Here is an 18,150-nt window from a genome sequence, read left to right as displayed (position 1 = left end):
AATAATGAACATTAAAAACCAATTACAAAACATCCCCCCCAAAGTTATTAACTAAAAGCTTACTTTTTTATATTTGCATGGTATGTATATTTTACTAATGTTGTAAATACAAATCTTTATATATCTAGAAAGGGTGGTCCTACAGAGGTAGGCATTTTTGGGGGGTCTCAAGAAGGTAACAAATACAAGAATATATTGTGTGTGTGTGTGTGTGTGTGTGTGTGCGCGCATGTGTGTTTTGCATTTATTAAAGTTCAATTTTTGACGGCATTGCAAATAGACTCCATCCATCCATCCATTTCCTACCGCCTATTCCCTTTTTGGGGGACAGGGAGAGGGGGCGCTGGTGCCTATTTTAGCTACAATGAGGCGGATGGTGGTTTACACCCTGGACAAGTCGCCACCTCATCTCAGTGCAAATAGACTCAATGTGTAAAAATTTATATTTGATTAATTATTAAAATGTTTGCTATTTAATAGATTGTATGTTTAGTCTTTTGATGCCTATAAATTGGTGCCTGTCAGTTTCTCTCAGTGTGTGTGTGTGTGTGTGTGTGTGTGTGTGTGTGTGTGTGTGTGTGTGTGTGTGTGTGTGTGTGTTCTTGTATTTCTACCCTTCTTGAGACATCAACAAGGAAAAGTACCTTCCATATGAGGACCAGTGGACAAGTTAGGACCAAAATCATGGTCCCCATAATATCTCATTTGCACCCCTGGTGGTGAAATCTATCAAAATTAGGGTGGTCCCATTAAGGGGGGATTTTTTTAAATCGACTGTGTGTCGGTTTTAAAAAGGCTCCCCCTCTGGTCAACATATGAAATAACAACTGTGTGTAAATATTTTAATTTGGCCAGAAATAATTAAAACAAACTAAATAAATATGTATATAGAGACATACTGTAATAACTTGAAGGAAATAATGAACATTAAAAACCAATTACAAAACATCCCCCCCAAAGTTATTAACTAAAAGCTTACTTTTTTATATTTGCATGGTATGTATATTACTAATGTTGTAAATACAAATCTTTATATATCTAGAAAGGGTGGTCCTACAGAGGTAGGCATTTTTTGGGGGTCTCAAGAAGGTAACAAATACAAGAATATATTGTGTGTGTGTGTGTGTGTGTGTGTGTGTGTGTGCGCATGTGTGTGTTTTGCATTTATTAAAGTTCATTTTTTGACAGCATTGCAAATAGACTCCATCCATCCATCCATTTCCTACCGCCTATTCCCTTTTTGGGGGACAGGGAGAGGGGGCGCTGGTGCCTATCTTAGCTACAATGGGGCGGATGGTGGTGTACACCCTGGACAAGTCGCCACCTCATGGCAGTGCAAATAGACTCAATGTGTAAAAATGAAGCCACACCAAACAAACATTTCGGGAGAACATTCGCACCGTAGCAAACATAAATTGCTTCCGGGACGCTACAATATACACCCCCACTACCACCAAACCCCGCTCCCCCAATTTTTATTTACATTGTATTTGATATGCCATTGATATTTTTACTCATTATTATAATTTGAAACTCGATTTTATATGTGACTATAAAGCTACATAAGCCTTGCTTGTTTAATATTCAATGCAAAACCTGTTTGGGTCCCTATTAAAAGGTTCATTTGTTCAAACTTGGCCCGCGGCTTTGTTCAGTTTTAAAATTTGGCCCACTCTGTATTTGAGTTTGACACCCCTGGACTAAAACTCCCTGCCTTCCGCCCGATTGTAGCTGAGATAGGCGCCAGCGCCCCCCGCGACCCCGAAAGGGAATAAGCGGTAGGAAATGGATGGATGGATGGATGGATAAAGGTTTTACTAAGAAATGGCTTCCGTCTGGCCATTATACCATTCAGGCCAGATTGGTGGATTGCTTGAGAGATAGTTGTCTTTCTGGAAGGTTCTCCTCTCTCTACAAAGGAATGCGGTAGCTCTGACAGAATGACCATCAGGTTCTTGGTCACCTCCCTGGACCAATTTTTGAAATAATAAAACCTTAGCCATTAAAACAGACAAAATATTCAAACTATAGATGTCCGATAATGGATTTTTTGCTGACGTCCGATATTCCGATATTTGGGGGTATATATTGTAGCGTCCCGGAGGTCTGGTGGGCATGGTAATGCCGGGTTTCTCAATCCGTGGAGGCGGTGACGTGAACACAACAAAAGGTAGGATCTTAGAATATTTATTTAACAAAAAGAGAGCTCTAAACAGAAATACTGGAGCTAATGAAAAGGCAAACCAAAGACGCTAATATGAAAACTAGGAAATACAAACAGAAAACTAAACTTGGCATGAAAGCACAAAAATGTAAAAACAAAAACAATTAGCATGTGAGCTAAGAAAAGGCCGGTGGCTTAGCATATGAGCTAGCGAGAATAAACGTAAAAAAAGTAGCAGTCGTCACTTGTTGCATGAGAGTAATTTTATGAACCCAGGAAGAAATGAACAAATAGGCTGTCTTAAATAGGAGGGTGATTAGACAAAACAGGTGTGTGTGGACCGGGATTGGCAGGTGGACTGATGAGTTACCATGGTGACAGGATAAACAGGAAATAAACAGTCACTTGACGGAGAGTGATACCAGAAAGGAAAAATAACTAATATGTGTACATCCGAGCAGCGGATCGCAACAGTTTGTGCTGCAAAGGGCTCTGGGTATTTGTTCTGTCGTGTTTATGTTGTGTTACGGTGCGGATGTTCTGCCAAAATGTGTTTGTCATTCTTGTTTGATGTGGGTTCACAGTGTGGTGCATATTTTTAATAGTGTTTATACAGCCACCCTCAGTGTGACCTGTATGGCTGTTGACCAAGTATGCGTAGCATTCACTTGTGTGTGTGAAAAGCCGTAGATATTTATGTGTTTGGGCTGGGACGCAAAGGCAGTGCCTTTAAGGTTTATTGGCACTCTGTACTTCTCCCTACGTTTGTGCGCCACTCCGTACAGCAGTGTTTCCGAAAGTAAAAAATTTTACTTTTTGAAACCGATACCGATAATTTCCGATATCACATTTTAAAGCATTTATCGGCCGTTAATATCGGACTGCCGATATTATCGGACATCTCTAATTCGAACCAAACACTATCGGAGAAGCATGAGAAACAAAATAGTCAGTTTTCTAAGTGTGTCTATTCATTTTATTTATAAAAGAAAAAAACTTGTTCAAAAGATTCCAGTATGTGTATAAAAACCGTGATAAGAAACGTTAATAGCAATACATCCCTATTCAAAACTAAATGTTGCGATCCGCTGCTCGGATCTGTACATATTCTGGTTTATTGTTCCATTTTAGTATCACCCTGTTGTTTAACGTCTTCATTTCCTGTTTAGTCCGTCACCATGGTAGCTCATTAGTTCACCTGCCCCTTGTTATCCACACACACCTGTTTTCTTCTAATCACCTCCCTTATTTAAACTCGCCCCTTTTCGTTATTCATTCTCGGATCCTAATTTGCCTACGTGCTAAAGTGAAGACTCTCATATTTCTATTGTATGTATTTTCTCGCTATGCCGCTTGTTTATTCGAGTTTTCATACTGACGATTTGTTCTCTCGTTTGTGCTCTCGTGCCAAGTTTTAGTTTTCTAGTGTTTTATCCTAGCTTTCACGCTAGCGTCTTTTGTTTGCTTTCTCTTTACACCAGTGTAGCCTTTTGTTATTAAATAAATACCTGATATCTTACTTTTGCTGTGTTCTGCTTCGACGCATCCACGGGAAAACAACACCGGCATTACCATGCCGAAGAAGAGTCCTCACACTAAACCCTTCTTGATGGGGATTATACATTGAATTAATTTAACCCATCGAATATTGCTGATTGCCCATTTATTTGATTGGTGGGGTTTAAGTCATATTACAACAAAAAAAATTGGGTTGTTATCCACATAGTGAGCCCTTTGTGTCATGAAGGTTAGTTACTGAGAGACAGGGACAGCTGGGGCCTCGGCGCCCTGAACCAAACGAGAGAGGAAAGAAGGAAGGCTGTCATGGTGGAAATTAGTGGAAAGAGTGGAGGAAGACAGCTGCTGCTGTGTTGTTGTCTACACACTTTTATCTCAACACACATCTTGCAAACAGCGCATTCCCCCCGGACAAGATAAGGTCAGAGTCCGGCATTGGGTGGCTGCAGGAGGCTACAACACAAACAAACTTTCGCGTGATGAGGAAATGTGTTAAAATTGAAGTGCGGTCGGGCGGATGGAGGCAGAAAAAAAGTGATTTGGAGCCCGGTGACACACCTTGTCTGAGGTAATGCAATCAGCCAGGTGCCAGATGGAACAATACAGGCTCAGCTGTGAATTCCTGACCCCTTGAACCCCCCTCCGCAGACTCAGACCACACTCTCTGACTGCCATCCATACCTAAAACTCGATCCCCTAAACGGAGTCTTCAAAGGCAGAGGCCAAGACCTCCATTTCCATAAATATGTCACTCGTAATTGACTCTTCCAGCACCGCATGGGGGTGTTAGTCAGCAAAGTTCTTTACTAGGGATGCACCCAAATGAAAATTTGTGGCCGAAGCCGAATAAAATTTAAACGCTTGGCCGAAGGCCGAATAATGAATGCAGTTTTTCACAATTGTTTTAATATTGCATAAATAGCCTAGAATAAATATTTAGACATGTTTTTCATCTTTTTAATATTCCAGTAGCCTTTGCTTTTCAAAAAAAGCACAACGTTTTTCATTTATATTAGGCCTTCGAGCAAAACATCCATCCATCCATCCATCTTCTTCCGCTTATCCGAGGTCGGGTCGCGGGGGCAACAACCTAAGCAGGGAAACCCAGACTTCCCTCTCCCCAGCCACTTCGTCTAGCTCTTCCCGGGGGATCCCGAGGCGTTCCCAGGCCAGCCGGGAGACATAGTCTTCCCAACGTGTCCTGGGTCTTCCCCGTGGCCTCCTACCGGTTGGACGTGCCCTAAACACCTCCCTAGGGAGGCGTTCGGGTGGCATCCTGACCAGATGCCCGAACCACCTCATCTGGCTCCTCTCCATGCGGCTTTACTTTGAGTTCCTCCCGGATGGCAGAGCTTCTCACCCTATTTCTAAGGGAGAGCCAAAACTCATTTGGGCCGCTTGTACCCGTGATCTTATCCTTTTGGTCATGACCCAAAGCTCATGACCATAGGTGAGGATGGGAACGTAGATCGACCGGTAAATTGAGAGCTTTGCCTTCCGGCTCAGCTCCTTCTTCACCACAACGGATCGGTACAACGTCCGCATTACTGAAGACGCCGCACCGATCCGCCTGTCGATCTCACCATCCACTCTTCCCTCACTCGTGAACAAAAATCCTAGGTACTTGAACTCCTCCACTTGGGGCAGGGTCTCCTCCCCAACCCGGAGACATGCAAAACATGCATTCCAAAAAAAAAATAAAGTGCATCAAAGTGGATAAACCCACAACAAATGAATTATTGTCCTTTTGGCCAAAGTCTGCTTAGCCACAGTAGATATGCTAATAATGTAAACAGAGGCCCCACTAAATCTCAATAAGTGTGTGCTTGTAACCTCATACACTTATACAGGTACACAACATATCCCAACGTCACTGCACGTTGGTTGATTGCGTCACCGCGTCAAAAAATTGCGTCACACGCCACTATTCACTATTCACTATTCGAACTATGCATCGTGGATGGTGAGATCGACAGGCGAATCGGTGCGGCGTCTTCAGTAATGCGGACGTTGTACCGATCCGTTGTGGTGAAGAAGGAGCTGAGCCGGAGGGCAAAGCTCTCAATTTACCGGTCGATCTACGTTCCCATCCTCACCTACGGTCATGAGCTTTGGGTCATGACCGAAAGGATAAGATCACGGGTACAAGCGGCCCAAATGAGTTTCCAGGTCTCTCCCTTAGAGATAGGGTGAGAAGCTCTGCCATCCGGGAGGAACTCAAAGTAAAGCCGCTGCTCCTCCACATGGAGAGGAGCCAGATGAGGTGGTTCGGGCATCTGGTCAGGATGCCACCCGAACGCCTCCCTAGGGAGGTGTTTAGGGCACGTCCAACCGGTAGGAGGCCACGGGGAAGACCCAGGACACGTTGGGAAGACTATGTCTCCCGGCTGGCCTGGGAACGCCTCGGGATCCCCCGGGAAGAGCTAGACGAAGTGGCTGGGGAGAGGGAAGTCTGGGTTTCCCTGCTTAGGCTGTTGCCCCCGCGACCCGACCTCGGATAAGCGGAAGATGATGGATGGATGGCCACTATTCGGCCTTGTTTTTAACTCATTCCACCGAAGGCCGAATGTGGCTTTTTTGCCATATTCGGCCGAATATATTCGGTTACGGATTAATCGGTGCATCCCTATTCTTTACCTCACGCAGTGGCCCGAGGTGCTCCTCCTGCAGGTCTGGGGGAGACAGGGTACTGGTAGACGGTTCTCATCCTAAGACGCCGCTCATCTCTGGGCTTCCAGCCTAGAAACAACACGTTTGCATATCATCAGGTACGTGGAGGCTGATATTACTAATTCAGGTAAAGTCCAAGTCAACACATTAGCTGGTTAGAAATGACTTGATCAATCTGAAAATGTCAGTGATGTACATTATTCGGACATACAGAACAATACAATGATCTTCCAGTTACACAATTAACCTGTGTATCCACCTGTTGCCAACATTTTTTTTTTTGGTGCTGCTATGCCATGACATTTTTTCATGTAAAAAACCTGCCCTGCTAAAATAATGGTTTGGAAACACTGGCCAAGGTGACAGCTGTGGGGGTAATACTGCCCCCACCTGGTAGCACAGTGTGATGCATTTGCACCCATTCTGTATGCAGACAAATCTGCAGTTTATTTTTAACTCTACCCAGGTGGCAGATATAAGCTATGTTGTAAATGTTTATGCTTTTTTTTAAACACGTCCCTTTATTTCCTTTACTGTGACACCATTTAAAGAGCGAGCTGGGACGATGCACCACTGCCAAATACTTGCACTACCACTCGGTTATGATTATAATTTCCCCCAGAAAGCAGATCTTCATTTTCCCATTGTGGTTTTTTTTTGTTGTTGTTGTTGGCATTCTTCTGGGACCCGACTCTACACTTTCATCCTGTGCCGCTGATGAGGTGAGTCAGGGGTGTCGAACTCAAATACAGAGTGGGCCAAAATTTAAAATTGAACAGAGTCACGGGCCAAGGTTGAACAAATGAACCTTTTAATAGGGACCCAAACAAGTTTTGCATTGAATATTGAACAAGCAAGGTTTAAATAACTTTATAGTGACATGTCTAATTGAGATTTAAATAATCATTAAAAAATATCAATTGCATCCATCCATCATCTTCCGCTTATCCGAGGTCAGGTCGCGGGGGCAGCAGCCTAAGCAGGGAAGCCCAGACTTCCCTCTCCCCAGCCACTTCGTCTAGCTCTTCCCGGGGGATCCCGAGGCGTTCCCAGGCCAGCCGGGAGACATAGTCTTCCCAACGTGTCCTGGGTCTTCCCCGTGGCCTCCTACCGGTTGGACGTGCCCTAAACACATCCCTAGGGAGGCGTTCGGGTGGCATCCTGACCAGATGCCCGAACCACCTCATCTGGCTCCTCTCCATGTGGAGGAGCAGCGGCTTTACTTTGAGTTCCTCCCGGATGGCAGAGCTTCTCACCCTATCTCTAAGGGAGAGACCTGGAAACTCATTTGGGCCGCTTGTACCCGTGATCTTATCCTTTCGGTCATGACCCAAAGCTCATGACCATAGGTGAGGATGGGAACGTAGATCGACCGGTAAATTGAGAGCTTTGCCTTCCGGCTCAGCTCCTTCTTCACCACAACGGATCGATACAACGTCCGCATTACTGAAGACGCCGCACCGATCCGCCTGTCGATCTCACGATCCACTCTTCCCTCACTCGTGAACAAGACTCCTAGGTACTTGAACTCCTCCACTTGGGGCAGGGTCTCCCCCCCAACCCGGAGATGGCACTCAATTGCATATCAAATATTTGCAGCCCTCTGAAGTAAATATCAAAATAAACTTTTTCCACAGGCTAATAATAAATTAGCAAATAAAATAACAATAACAAATTAATCAAACATTCAAGCCTTGAAGTAGCAAGAGAAAGTGTATGAGTAAAACATTAATTATTGCTTGGGGGGTATATTGTAGCATCCCGGAAGAGTTAGTGCTGCAAGGGGTTCTGGGTATTTGTTCTGTTGTGTTACGGTGCAGATGTTCTCCCGAAATGTGTTTGTTATTCTTGTTTGGTGTGGGTTCACAGTGTGGTGCATATTTGTAAGATTGTAAGCGTTGTTTATACGGCCACCCTCAGTGTGACCTGTATGGCTGTTGAACAAGTATGCATGGCATTCACTTGTGTGCGTGTGTGTGTAAAAGCCGCATATATTATGTGACTGGGTTGGCACGCTATTTCTATGTAGGAAAAGCAGACGTGACGACAGGTTGTAGAGGACGCTAATGGCAGTGCCGTTAATGCACGCCCCCAATATTGTCGTCCGGGTAGAAATGGGGAGAAATTCGGGGAGAATGTTTACCCCGGGAGATTATCGGGAGGGGCACTGAAATTTGGGAGTCCGGGAAAATTGGGAGGGTTGGCAAGTATCAGTATTAGTGGTGAATGCGGTGTTACAGCTGAATAAACCCGGCGGGCCAGCTCTAATGTTAATTTCATACTGCCTCAAGGGCCAGAGTTTGACCCCCATGAGGTAAGTGATGCGTTACAAGTATTGATTTTGGTTTGGGGGGGGCTGTCTGTCTGGGCCGAGTCTTGCAAGCTGCTTTGGGAAACCAGGCGTGGGGTCGCCAGATGTCTTTTGTCAAACTCTGAGCTCAGATTTATGGGAACGACGGATGAGAAAAGTGCATTAAAAACGTTAGTTACAGGTATTGGGGTTCTAACGAGGTGTCCCCAAGGAGCACAGATGGTGTTGCCACAGCAGGGGGTCCATTTGGAGAAGAAATGAGCTCTAAAAGGTTAGGGGGTGCATTTATTCAGATGCAAGTCTAATGACCATGACTGAGTGTCTGACGGCAACACCCCCGGGTGCAGATTAGAGAGATTATTAATCTTGGTTATAGATACAGTAGATTGCATGGCAGTGACAGCATATGTCCTCACAGCAGGGAGCAGACAAGTCAGTATCTGATGTCAGCTTCCATTCCACTGGTGGGCGGGGCTTATCACATTAAGTCACTTTAGGACTGTGGTGCATCATTTTGGGCATGCTGATAAAGCCAGGGCTCGAATTTAACGCCCTCGTCATTTGCCATAATCCATCCATCCATTTTCTACCGCTTATTCCCTTTCGGGGTCGCGGGGAGCGCTGGCGCCTATCTCAGCTACAATCATGCGGAAGGCGGGGTACACCCTGGACAAGTCGCCACCTCATCGCAGGGCCAACACAGATAGACAGACAACATTCACACTCACATTCACACACTAGGGCCAATTTAGTGTTGCCAATCAACCTATCCCCAGGTGCATGTCTTTGGAAGTGGGAGGAATATCTAAAAAATTTACCAACGTCGGAGGCAAGAACATGTAACAGTAAACAGTATAATGATAATTTGCGATAAAACTCCAAACGGTTAGTAACACAGTCTAATTTTTTAATTACCAAAAAAACGTTCTTAGTTAATGCATTTTAGACAACACAAAGTCAGACGTTTGCGCATTGGAGTCGTTTGGCTTGATAAGCATGCGGACTAACGACACAGACTTTGCTTTGGCGGGGTTTGCTGTTAGCGGGGTGTTTAAAATAGTCAGGAAGTGTCATGAATACAAAGGATTATGGGTATTTGTTGTGTTGCGTTTATGTTGTGTTACTGGAAGGATGTTCTGCCGAAATGTGTTTGTCGTTCTTAATTGGTGTGGCTTCACAGCGTGGCGCATATTACTAAGAGTGTTAAAATTGTTTCTATCACAACCATTAGTGTACTCTGTGTCACCCAGTATGCCTTGCAGTCGTGTGCGTGTTGCTGCGGAGGCCACACACAACCTGATGCTGGACTGACAAGCAGATCGTACATGCTATAGAAGGCGACAAAGTCAATGGCTTCATAGCACGCCCTAATACTTATTATCTGGGTGACTGCCGGCAGTCATTCTAGAGAATATTAGCTTCGCTTTGTGACACGGGTCTTAAATGGCTCTTTGAATGGCAAAGGATACCGATCCCAGAACCATTTATATCAAATATTTCCGGATGGTTCAACCGCCACCCGCCCAAATCTGATTTAAATAAATTTTTTCGTCATGTCACCCGCCCCACCCGCGGTTTGTCCGTGGACTCCGCGGACTAGACCGCAAACCGCGCATCTCTAACGGACGCACTTCTCCCCACACTAAAAGTATACAGAAAAGGAGAAAACTATTTGTTGTTGGTTTTGTTTTCTCAGTACAGTGTTCATCAGCTGCTGTGACTTTATAAACAATTTGTGAACGTTGTCACAACTTGTTTATAAAGTCTTTAATTTGTTTACTGGGATGTTCACTCGTCCTTCATTTAACTGCAAACTGTATCAGTGTTCAAATAACATCAATAGTAGCTAAAATGTTTTGTCATCTCATCGGATTGAACGAAGGCTGTGAAGATTGTGTATTCAATATGAGAGGTGTCACTCCTCTTTATTTTTGTTGGTCAAAATGTTGTACTGAAGAGAAGAAAAAAGCTTGTTTATTAAACTTCATCTTCATTAGCCAAACTGTTTTGTGTTTTATTTTAATACCAAAAAGTAAACACAAAGTTTTTTTTACATTACTTAGGTTTTTGTCATGTCACAAAGGTGTGACTTCAAAAAACATTCATGTGACACGGCACTTTGTTAATGTTTTATTGTGTGTATTCAATTCCTATATGACATGTTTCCGCCTTTGGATCTGTCCCGATACATCATCTACATGTACATATAAATGTACATAACTCAAAAAAAACAAGAAAACAAACAAACAAACAAAACTCCCTTTATCAAAATGTAAAAATAGAGATAAAGGCATCATTAAATGACAAAAAGTTGACATGTTTATATTCATAATGATTTAAAAAAACAATATATATACATGTAAATATTATATATATAGATATATACACAAATATATACACACACATATATATACATACACACACACATACACATATATATACACATATATATATACATACACATATACATATAAATACATATATACACACACATATACATATGTATATATATACATATATACACACACACACATATATATACACACATATATATACACATTATTATATATACACACGTATGTATATATATGTATATGTATATATATATATATATATATATATATATATATATATATATATATATGTATATATATATATATATATATATATATATATGTATATCTATATATATATATATATATATATATATATATATCCATCCATCCATCCATCCATTTCCTACCGCTTATTCCCTTCCGGGGTCGCGGGGGGCGCTGGCGCCTATCTCAGCTACAATCGGGCGGAAGGCGGGGTACACCCTGGACAAGTCGCCACCTCATCGCAGGGCCAACACAGACAGACAGACAACATTCACACTCACATTCACACACTAGGGCCAATTTAGTGTTGCCAATCAACCTATCCCCAGGTGCATGTCTTTGGAAGTGGGAGGAAGCCGGAGTACCCGGAGGGAACCCACGCATTCACGGGGAGAACATGCAAACTCCACACAGAAAGATCCCGAGCCTGGATACGCAAACATTTTATTTTGAGGCAGGGGTTTCATATATATATATATATATATATATATATATATATATATATATATATATATATATATATATATATATACATATATGTATATATATATATATACATATATATATACACACACACTATATATATATATATGAAAAACCCCTGCCTGAAAATAAAATGTTTGCTTATATATATATATATATATATATATATATATATATATATATATATATATATATATATATATATATATATATATATATATATATATATATATATATACACACACACACACACATACATACATATATATATATACATATATATATATGTTTATTTATTTATATATTTGAAGCCCCTGCCTCAAAATAAAATGTTTGCCTTGTTACCTTTCTAACTTGCCTTGGTGCCCTAAAACATGAGCCCTCCTTTAAAGCAACACTTGCCTTGACCTTGAAAAGTAAAAATTTGAGGCCTCTGATAGTCACCTTGGAGAGTGGAATATTTTTTTTTTCCAAGGGGGGGGCGTAACTTAACTTAAAATAATTGAGAAGCACTGTCTTATATACGGTAAACACCAAAAGGCAAATTCATGCACCCTCAGTCTACTACTCAGACATTTCATCCAAACAACCAGCACTAAATGAGTGGAAATAACAGCACACTTCCCAGTAGTGTAGCTGTCAGGTCACACCGCACATTTTTATTTTACAATTCTGACATTAGCAACACACTCATAATGCATTCTGTGGAGGCTGCTTGTCAAGCTTCTTTGTTATCATAATTTGCCCCGTATGATTCTTGGCCCACTTTTCAGCCTGTGCTCACATTGTGTAAGCACAAATACATAAAACATGATCCGCTGCTGCCTCAATTTCTGGCTTGCATTCGTCAAGTAAAGACATGGCAGACGACACCCTGGTCGTCAGGAGAAAAAAAAAAAGCAAAGCCGATGTAGGGGCAACGCAAGTGTGATCCTTTAGGAGAAAGCAAGAGAGAGAGTTGGCAAGTGTGCAGGGGACAATGTTTAATCGCTGACCTCTAAAACTTACAACAGAAGACAAATGGCTGTGATTAATGAGAGCCATTCATCCTGGAGGTAAAGGAAAAAAATGTGTGGGAACTGCGATTGCGAGTGCAGCTCTGATGAATCCATCTGTGGGCTGTATATCACTCCAGTCTTGTTAGCATGTACCTTACCTCTCCACGATGGATGGGACTCCTGCGCTTTCACCTTGAGCCACTAGAGGGCAAAAAGTGTACGAGCTGATAGCATAAAGTGGGGCAAAGAAGTATTTAGTCAGCCACCGATTGTGCAAGTTCTCCCACTTAAAATGATTTTAATTTTCAACATAGGTACACTTCAACTGTGAGAGACAGAAGGTGGAAAAAAAAATCCAGGAATTCACATTGTAGGAATTTTAAATAATTTATTTGTAAATTACGGTGGAAAATAAGTATTTGGTCAACCATTCAAAGCTCTCACTGATGGAAGGAGGTTTTGGCTCAAAGTCTCACGATACATGGCCCCATTCATTCTTTCCTTAACACGGATCAATCGTCCTGTCCCCTTAGCAGAAAAACAGCCCCAAAGCATGATGTTTCCACCCCCATGCTTCACAGTAGGTATGGTGTTCTTGGGATGCGACTCCGTATTCTTCTTCCTCCCAACACGACGAGTTGAGTTTATACCAAAAAGTTATATTTTGGTTTCATCTGACCACATGCTGTATCATCCATGTGCTCTCTGGCAAACTTCAGACGGGCCTGGACATGCACTGGCTTAAGCAGGGGGACACGTCTGGCATTGCAGGATTTGATTCCCTGTCGGCGTAGTGTGTTACTGATGGTAACCTTTGTTACTTTGGTCCCAGCTCTCTGCGGGTCATTCACCAGGTCCCCCCGTGTGGTTCTGGGATTTTTGCTCACTGTTCTCATGATCATTTTGACCCCGCGGGATGAGATCTTGCGTGGAGCCCCAGATCGAGGGAGATTATCAGTGGTCTTGTATGTCTTCCATTTACTGATAATTGCTCCCACGGTTGATTTTTTCACACCAAGCTGCCTATTGTAGATTCACTCTTCCCAGTCTGGTGCAGGTCTACAATTATTTTCCTGGTGTCCTTTGACAGCTCTTTGGTCTTGGCCATAGTGGAGTTTGGAGTCTGACTGTTTGAGGCTGTGGACAGGTGTCTTTTATACAGATAACTAGTTCAACCAGGTTCCATTAATACAGGTAACGAGCGGAGGACAGAAGAGCTTCTTAAAGAAGAAGTTTACAGGTCTGTGAGAGCCAGAGATCTTCCTTGTTTGAAGTGACCAAATACTTATTTTCCACCATCATTTACAAATAAACTCTTTAAAATTCCTACAACGTGAATTCCTAGATTTTTTTTTTCCACATTCTGTCTCTCACAGTTGAAGTGTACCTATGATGAAAATTACAGACCTCTGTCATTATTTTAAATGGGAGAACTTGCACAATCGCTGGTTGACTAAATACTTTTTTGCCCCACTGTATAATGGTGACTCAATTCAATTTCATTGAGGCATCATCATGCTCGGCTCACTGTTGTGATTTAATCGGGTCAAGAGTTAAGCAAGCGAAAATTGTAAAAACAAAAGACGAACAGACTGCAAAAAGGAATGTTTTCATTCTCACATTTCAGTGTCAAACGCTGGTCTCTAAAGTAGTAGCTCGTTCATGCGCATGTCTTTTTATCTTCTCTGTATACTCTGTCCCCCGCCTTACATTTCTATGTGCAGAGATTCCTCAACTCAAAAAGGAAAATGGAGTGCAGAGAAGAAGTTGCCATAGGGCTGCTACAAACACTCAAGCGGAGCATCTGTCAGCATCTGGCTGCAGTCGCTGGAAGGAGGCTTTAAACATGAGCGGATGGTGAGCAAAAAGCCACGGCTGACAGAGATGACTTAAAGCTATTCAGCGAAGTCACAGTTCCCTACAAACGCCAATCAGCCGTGTGTTGGCGGCGACACAAACACAAATGGAAAAATAATCCCATTTCTGTTTCTTCGGCCTGACGTGGCAAAGAGTTGTGATGATCAAAACCAGACAGTCCTTCCTCTCTGTATGTATGCAGAAGAACACTTGTTGCAAATGCTTGCATTTACATTAGGGCTGGGCGATATATCGATATACTCGATATATCGCGGGGTTGTCTCTGTACGATATAGAAAATTCGTTAAAGTTGTTAGTGAGGTTATCAATAGAGCCCACATATTTTGGGAATGGTGCCATTACCGAGGGCAGTAGGTCAGCAAGAGTTGTCGTTGTGGCCGTATTAATGTTGCGGCTGCTATAGTAGTTATTATTATTATTAGTTTGACGAACATGCGTCTGAACCTCGAATTTTATAAGGTAATGATCGGACAATACTTTAGTATACGGGAGTATCGTAACTTTGGAAACGGTGATACCCCTGACAAGCACTAGGTCTATCGTATTACCGTTGCGATGCGTGGGTTCATTTATTATTTGTGTGAGACCACAGCTATCAATTATAGTCTGGAGCGCTACGCACGCTCTCGCTGCTGTGTAGGATCCGCTTTGGACTGGACTCTCGCGACTGTGTTGGATCCATTATGGATTGAACTTTCACAGTATCATGTTCTCATATGTTCTCATAGTCATCAGTATCATCAGTATCACAGTATCACGTTCTCATAGTCATTATTGTCACCGATGTCCCACTGGGTGTGAGTTTTCCTTGCCCGAGGATGTCGTAGTGGTTTGTGCAGCCCTTTGAGACACTAGTGATTTAGGGCTATATAAGTAAACATTGATTGATTGATTGAAAATGACTTTATCGTGATATTCGAGTATACGTTCTCACGCAGTTGCTTGTAGCTGCAGGCATTAAACTACAGGTTCTTCTCACTCTTTCCTGTCTGTCCTTCTCACAGACAAGCCCACCTTCTTACATACGTCACATACTTGCCGTCATACGCCCTCGCATGAGACGTAGCAGCATGGGTAACATTAGCTGTGATGCTAGCGGAGTGGTGCGAGTCGTAATACGAGAGAGAGAAGGTGCCAATCTGGTAACAAATGAAGAAAGATTAGATTAGATTAGATAGTACTTTATTTATTCCGTCAGGAGAGTTCCTTCAGGAAAGTTGAAATTTTCAGCACAATCCCATTCAAGATCAGACAAAACATTACAGGGAGACAGAACAGGATAGCTGACGGGTCTGCGGGCTTCCAGCGCCCCTTACAAAAAAGATGAGATACAGGTAAACAAGGGGGGGAATGGGAGAAAAAAATAAAAGATTAAAATAAAATAAAAAATATCAGTCTTAGCCTGGGCCCTGGAGAGGGGGTGCAGACTGAGGCCAAGGGAAAAAAACAACAACTCATAGCCATAGAACACATCCCTCTTCCATGTGTGTAAGAGGGAAACATCAAACATCAAAGAACACAAAGGACATTAAAGACATTAAAGCAGCAGATACAACCAGACACTTCTACATACAGCTATGAATAAAAAGTAAAAGAAACATATCCACTGTGGTGGCCTCTGCGGTGTTCCACGCCATCGTCCGCTGGGGTGGAGGGAGCATGGCCAGAGACAGGAGCAGACCCAACAAAGCAACCAAGACAGCCGACTCCACTCTCGGCCAGTGTCCAGTCCGCATGGATGAGCGATGATACGTCCAAGGTGACTGAGGTGTCCGACACCTGCTCACCCAGCCAAGACACCACGAAGCCTCTCCGTCCCAGCGCTCAGTGCTAGTATCGACCGCGGGAGGTGTGTCAGTCGATCTCCAGCCAGGCTTTTTAACAAAATAGACCTAAAAATGAGTGATCATCAATCTTCACCAAGACGTCACTTAAATGACATTCACGGTACCGGAGGGTCTTGTGAGATGACGCTGGCTGCTGCAAGATCATTATTATGAAAATATGACCGAGAGGAAGGCGAGAAACACTTTTTATTTCAACAGACTCTCGCGCCGTACCTTCCGTCAAAACTCTAAAGGCCGACTGGACATTTCCTATCTTCACAATAAAAGCCCTGCTTCATGCTGCCTGCGCTAACTAAATACAGAGTCTCGGAAAACTGGCGTGCACAAGCGATCCCTCAGAAAGCTGGCGTGCACATCACTTGTGCACGCCAGCTTTCTGAGACTCTTATTTTGTTAGCGCAGGCAGCATGAAGCAGGGCTTTTATTGTGAAGATAGGAAATGAGCAGTCGGCCTTTAGAGTTTTGACGGAAGGGACGGCGCGAAAGTCTGTTGAAATAAAAAGTGTTTCTCGCCTTCCTCTCTGTCATTTTTTCATAATAATGAACTGGCAGCAGCCAGCGTCATCTCACAAGACCCTCGGGTGCCGTGAATGTCAATCAAGCAAGCTACGGAATTTGCCGCCAATGTTTTTCTTGTAAAGTGTATGGAAGCTGGATGAATTAGATGCCAAAAAGCAACCACTTTCATGTGGTATTGTACAGAAAGGACAACTTTTTTTCTCCTCCATTTGAAAATGTGGGCGTTATCATCATTACTGTCTGATTCCAATCAATGCAAGTCATCAGAATCAGGTAATACACCAACTTATATTCTTGTCTTTGTGAAAGAAAGACATCTATATGTGTTACACATGCTTGTATTATCATTAAACACATTTAACTTGTTCACAAAAATGTCTCTTTCATAAATAAATAAATATAAATTATATATATAAATGAGGTAGATCCCCTCGAGTTGGTCAATTGAAAAGTAGCTCGCCTGCAGAAAAAGTGTGGGCACCCCTGGTTTAGTCCTTATTTGAAGGGACAATGCACCGAAACACTAAGCTCAAAGACGGATATGTTCTGCACCAGAGTGTAGCTAAATAGCTAGCTTCCATCTGCAGTCCCTGGCTACCTAAACTAAAGGGATACAAACATTATGCAATAAAACTATGACAATAAAATCATACTATAGTATGTAATCAACTTAAGAAAAGTCAAAAAATTCCCTTTAAGTTACACATACTTAATATACAACCACACCTCATTTACATCATCACACAAAGACAATACATGCTCTTGTTCACATCTGTCATCATTTGTAAAAACAACCATGATTTTAACAGACACACCTCACAATTTACAACAAAAATGGATAAATATATTACACATTAGGTTGATGTGTAAAACATAGTGCCCACCTTATTGACCGTGTGAGCAGCTTTGATTGCTCCAAAGCCACTTTTTAACTTCAATCAATGTTCACTTATATAGCCCTAAATCACTAGTGTCTCAAAGGGCTGCACAAACCACTACGACATCCTCGGTAGGCCCACATAAGGGCAAGGAAAACTCACACCCAGTGGGACATCGGTGACAATGATGACTATGAGAACCTTGGAGAGGAGGAAAGCAATGGATGTCGAGCGGGTCTAACATGATACTGTGAAAGTTCAATCCATAATGGATCCAACACAGT

General features: G+C 42.6%; 1 protein-coding gene across 1 annotated transcript in view; it reads right to left on the bottom strand.

Annotated features, from left to right (window-relative positions):
- The window catches only part of lzts2a (leucine zipper, putative tumor suppressor 2a), a 150,647-nt gene that overhangs the window by 95,746 nt on the left and 36,751 nt on the right, over window positions 1-18,150 (bottom strand). The window contains exon 2 of the mRNA XM_061910085.1: window positions 6,320-6,421. The gene's annotated coding sequence lies outside the window, so the exon portion shown is untranslated. The remainder of the gene's footprint in view (window positions 1-6,319; window positions 6,422-18,150) is intronic.

The sequence above is a fragment of the Nerophis ophidion genome, linkage group LG09, assembly GCF_033978795.1.
Source record: "Nerophis ophidion isolate RoL-2023_Sa linkage group LG09, RoL_Noph_v1.0, whole genome shotgun sequence".
Lineage (NCBI taxonomy): Eukaryota > Metazoa > Chordata > Actinopteri > Syngnathiformes > Syngnathidae > Nerophis > Nerophis ophidion.
The sequence above is the reverse complement of the archived record's forward strand: the minus strand, read 5'-3'. Positions and strand labels throughout refer to the sequence as shown.